Genomic DNA, 6,000 nt, shown 5'->3' on the forward strand with positions numbered 1-6,000 from the left:
GGCTTGAAGAATGAATTATTGCTTGTCTGGAAATTTCATCTCCGTTTCACTGTCTACATAATGTAAAATCAGAGCTGTGATCATCTGTGCCACCTCTAACACTGCCTGAGGTTCTTGTGGGTCTCAGGAGGAGTTTGAAGCTGCAGGCTGACAGGCAGCTGGGCCAGTAATTGGAATGTGATGACTGGTCTGGGGCATGAGAATTCTTCTCTGAGACTGATGGAGAGCGAGAGTTGGAGAAGGGGCCTTGCCTTTTTGGTCATGTTGCTGGAAGGATGTGAATGAATTAGGGGCTGCTGAATGAATTAGAGGCTTTAGAGTTGGGGGTCTTACTCTGTCACCCAGGCTAGAGTGCAGTGGCATGATCATAGCTCACTGAAGTCCCAAAGAGGCAGTGTGGTAGAACCACATTATTCCTCTTTATAGGGAAACTGCATTTTGTTGCATAACTTACCAAACATCATTTTTCTTTTAGGGAAGGCCTCTTACTGAGATCTTGGTTTAGCAATTAAACTTCAGGCTAAAATATTAGACGGGGCAACACAAGGAAAGCAAGAAAGCTTTCTGAAATGATGATATAAATCAACAAAGAAACAAGATTTGATTGTTTAAAATTGGTGTCAAATTTATGAAAGCGTGTGGTACAGCATCTGTCCCCAACCTTTTTGGCACCAGGGACTGGTTTTGTGCAAGACAGCTTTTCCGTGTATGGGGTGAGTGGCTGATTTCAGGATGAAACTGTTACACTTCAGATTGTCAGGCATTATATTCTCATAAGGAACACAGAACTTAGATCCCTGCATGCGCAGTTCATGATAGGGTTCGTGCTCCTGTGAGAATCTAATGCTGGCACTGATTTGACAGGAGGTAGAGTTCAGGCAGTAATTCTTGCTTGGGGGATGCTAACTTCCTGCTGTGTGGCCTGGTTCCTAACAGGCCACCCAATGGTACCAGTCCAGGCCCCAGGGTAGGGAATCCCTGTACCACAGCATAGTGTTTTTCTGCCGTGCCAATTGGCAGTATTTAGGAAAAAGGGATCAAGGCTCAAGAAATTTGGGTAAAATTACCTCCTTCTCAGGTTTAAAAAAGTTAAATGAAGTTCCTTACTAAAGAGTTTCCCAGAACTATTTTTATTTTTACTTTAGAGCTGGGGTCTTACTCTGTCACCCAGGCTAGAGTGCAGTGGCATGATCATAGCTCACTGAAGCCTCAGCCTCCCAAGTAGCTGGGACCACATGTGGCTAATTTTCTTAATTTTTAAAGTTTTTGTAGAGATGAGGGTTTTGCTTGTTGCCCTTGCTGGTCTCGAACTCCTGGTCTCAAGCAACCCTCTTGCCTTGGCCTCTGAAGGTGTTGGGATTACAGGTGTGAGCCACTGTGCCTGGCCTCACAGAACTTTTAGTATGCATTCTGGATCTCCAAGAGGGCCATAGTTATGCAGGGACTGGTGTTTCTTTAAGAAACCTTAAGAATACTGACTTGGGAATATGCTTTGAGAAAATTAACTTTTTCACAAATTTTCAGGCACTTGAATTTTATGGCAAAGAACCCCTTCATTGGCCTGGAAGCCAGAGCTGACCTTGACATCCATTTAGCAGACTGATGTGTGGACCTGGTGAGGATAAGAAAGATCATCTGGATCCCTATTCTTCTCCCCTCCATACCCAACACAGATATTTAAGGTCTAGAAATTCCAGTGTTATCAATACATTCCTTGAGGCCATCGCCCTTTCCAGGCTCCTTTTTGAAATGAAAACAACACAGGGTGGGAACATTTTGAGTCAATTGTATCTTCATCTGAATTATTGATTTTTAGAATAAGTTTGGAAGACCCCAGGGTGGTGTGAGAATACTGGGTATGTAGTGCATAGGAGGTGGGCCCTCCAGAAGAAAGGGAGGAATCCCCATAGGAATTTCCCCCATCAGAGCTGGGCCAGGAAGTGGACCCTACATACAGCTTGCTCTCAGATGCATTCAGAACCCAGAGATTAGGGAGAGTGAAGAAAACCCATGTTTTACTCTTGGCTTGCTTTGTGTGGATGCAGTGGCCCTCTTTTCTCATTCTCATCCTCAGCCTATGCAGGGTCTGCTTTCAGGCATGCTGAGACGCTGCTTGCTTGGATGCCAGCTCTATTAGAGATGCACTATGCGTATGCCTGCTGCTGATAATATCTGTCACATTGAATTATGCCTTCTGGACATCATGTAGCATGCAGACAGAGAGGCCAGTCATTACCCTAGGACTAATAAGGTCCTTACAGAAAGGGGAATCTCCTTCAAAGAATAGTTTAGAAATAGCAGGGGTACTGAATTGTGCATGTGGGGCTGACAGACTGTGCAAATGCTGCTCCTGTTTTCACGAAATGAGAATTCTTTTGGCAAAAGGAGGAGCTGATTTGCAGAAGTGCTGAGCATGCCCGAGAGAGATGGGAGTGACCAAGACCAGGAGTGCCATTTGGATGTACAGAGTTGGGATGACCATCTGCCTAGAGAGATTCAGGAGGCAGCTGAACTATGCTCATGTAAAGCAAGAGAAACACTAAAATGGGAGGGACAAATCTGGGAATCCTACATTCGTGATTGTCAAAGTTTAAGAATCACTTTTGGTAAATTCCTTAAGAGATGGATCTGGAGGGCGCATCTTGGGAGATTCTACTTCTGTATACTTGACATTGAGACAGGAAATGTGCATTTAAAAGGTGTCCAAGGTGACTTTTATGCAGGGAGAAATGCCTTCTGGAAAACACTTCTTCAGAGTGATAGAGAAACCCATGGAGAAGAAGAAAGGGCTAAGGACGGCACCATGGGAATATCTGTACCCACAATGGGGAAAAAGAGGAATCCAAGGAGCCAGGAAAGAAGGTGGAGGGGCCATCACAGAGGTACGAGGAGAGTGGAATATGCAGTGGAATCCACCATCCACCTAAGAAACAATACAGAGGACAGGCAAAAACAAAGAAGTTTATTCCTCCTTGAAATGGAAGACATGAAAATTAAAGAAAACCTTATGTATGACTTTATTCCTAAATTAGCCAAGAGAAAAGTCACTTAAAGGAAGCACCAAATGGCAGAGAAATAATTATAAAACATATACTCATGCATTTAAAATGATTTAAGCCTTTTGGAAAGCAATATGGTAATTCCCATCTAGAGCCAGGCATATGCGTATATCCCGCAATCAGTGATTCTAGCACTGAGAACTTTCCAAAGAAAATAACTGAATGCAATAAATAAGCCATAAGAATGAAAATGTTCATTATAGCAGTATCTATATGACAAATTTGGAATACCCTGAATACTCAGCAAGATCACAGTGATATAAAGACATTATGATTCACTTAATGAAGTATGTAATAATTTAAAATAATTTGGCTCATTTAGCGATACAGAAAGGTTGTATATTGAAAAACGTAGAATACAAAGTAATATTGTAAATACAATAATGTAAATGGTTTTTGAGAAAAAAAGTGGACGGTAATTTCCTGTCCCAATTTGGTACCTTTAAGTCAGTTAAGTACATGTACCATTTACCTGGTAGCCTATAAAGCAAGCCAAGGCTACTAATGGGTATTCCTGGCAGTAATAAGGTGCTCAGATGGCCAAAATAGCTGTGTAAATATCCTAAATCCGCTCCTCTCCAGGTTCCTTATTGATTTGGTTTCCAACTCTTCTCCCTTTGTCTGGTTTATGATGCTACCACTGACTCCATACTTTATAGTACAATCTGTTCTTTCACAGTCCTTTTACCTCCTTCTCAGACTGCTTGGACCAGCTCTCCCAGTTTCAGACAATCTCGGCTATTAAAGCCCACGCTAACAGCCCAATAATGAAAATACTTCTGTTTGTTTTTACTTATGAAAAATTGCATCAAAGTAATGTTCATGCTAAAACTAGCCAAATGGCTTTCAAAAGCTAATATTGTCAGATGTGGTAGCTCACACCTGTAATCCCAGCACTTTGAGAGACTGAGGCAGGAGGATTGCTAGAGCCCAAGAGTTTGAGACCAGCCTGGGCAACATAGGGAGACCACATGTCTGTAAGACATTAAAAAATTAGCTGGGCCTGGTGGCACAAGCCTGTGGTCCCAGCTACTTGGGAGGCTGAGGTGGGAGGGTCATCTGAGCTGGGAGATCAAAGCTGTAGTGAGCCATGATTATGCCACTGCATCCCAGTCTGGGTGACAGAGTGAGACCCTGTATTAAAAATAAAACTAATAATGAAAAATATAACACTTGCCTGCACAGTTTCTGTAGATCAGAAGTTTGGGACAGCTTAGCTGGTGGAGATGGGCAGGGTCAGGGAGAGGATCTGGTGGTCTTTGTATATTCTCTGTATACAAAGTTTCAATTAATAGATCTGTTTTTAGCTCCACACTATATCCCTACCTTATGCAATAACTTGAATCTCCAAGACCTGAGACTTTCTGCTAATCCAGTTCAATGCTTATCAGATCTTATAGATTCTTTCTGTAGGGCTTTCAGGGCATACTGCTACATTAACTACTGCTTCTCCATCTGCGTACCTTCCAAACATTTGTTAAAATCTTTCACCCACAGTTGTGCACTAGTTCAGGTCCTCCAAGAGGCAGATACCAAGATGATAATAAATGTGCAAGGATTTTATTAGGGAACTGCCTGTTGGAGAGAAAATAGAGGGGAGCCGGAAAAGACTTGGAAAGCATCAGACTGAGATGAGAGTGAAGGAGAGAAGAAAGAAATGCCGAGTGGAAGTGTCCTAGACCACAGTGCAGTCTAAGGCAAGTTCAACAAGGCTGACAAGAATACTTGAGTCAAAGCTGGCTGACCCTGGGAATGGACCTGCCTTGATTTCTCTGGCATACTCATTGAGTAATGATTAGCTGAGAGCTCTCCTGGGAAGCATGGCTTGGATCAAGATCAGCTGTGGATTTGGCTGGATTTCAGAGCCCAGCAGTGGGGATCCTTGGTCAATTTGACTCCCATAGATACAGGCATGAGTAGCCTCATGGCAACGAAAGACTGTTTTTTCTCCCTTTATCTTTTGGGTGTGTTCCTTTTTTGTAGGGGAGGGTATATTCTTTAAAAAAAAAAATCTTAATTGTAGTGGTGTTTAGGAAAAGACAGGAAATAAATGGTTACCTTTCAATGTTCATTTATTTCAAAATAAATTAAAATATTTAATACATATTAAAATTATTTAATTCATTTACTAGATAAATGTTTAATAACTATTTAAATAAATTATTTTATTTAAAATAATTTTCTCCAACATTTCTGTAATATGTTCATACTTTTAAAAAAAGTTTAAAAGAGGAGACAGTGATTAGAAGTGTCACAGGCAGAAAGCCAGGGGACTTGGGGGCGGGGGAAGATGGAGGCTGAGAAAGCTTGTGTGACTTGCTAATTAGGAGACTGGTTATTGGTGAACTTATTGCTGATTCCACTGTTATGGGGTGAAAGCCACCTTGAAAGAGACTGAGTAGATATAGAAGAGTGAGTACATTTAGACCAGTCTGCCAAGGAATCTGGTAGTAAAGGGAGAACAGGGAAGAGAGCATTAACTTAGGGGTGTGCTCAGTATTTTAAAACATATTTCAAAAGAAAGGGGATTTTTTTTTTTTTTTTAGGTTAGGAAGTTCCTAACAGTTTTATCAGTAAACATGAAAAAGAGCCAGAATGGAGGGAAAGACTGAGTATGCAAACAAGAAAAGACAAGATTGTAAGAGCATGGCCTAAGAGGAGGTGGAAGAGGGAATGAGGTCAGTGTGAAAGCTAATTCAAAAGGCAGGAGGGCAGCCGGGTGCGGTGGCTCATGCCTATAATCCCAGCGCTTTGGGAGGTCGAGGCAGGCGGATCACGAGGTCAAGAGATGGAGACCATCCCGGCCAACATGGTGAAACCCCGTCTCTACTAAAAATGCAAAAATTAGCTGGGCATGGTGGCTTGCGCCTGTAGTCCCAGCTACTCGGGAGGCTGAGGCAGGAGAATTGCTTGAACCTGGGAGGTGGAGGTTGCAGTGAGC

The sequence above is a fragment of the Aotus nancymaae genome, unplaced genomic scaffold (assembly GCF_030222135.1).
Source record: "Aotus nancymaae isolate 86718 unplaced genomic scaffold, 86718_ANA_hifiasm-v0.15.2.pri h1tg000057l, whole genome shotgun sequence".
NCBI lineage: Eukaryota > Metazoa > Chordata > Mammalia > Primates > Aotidae > Aotus > Aotus nancymaae.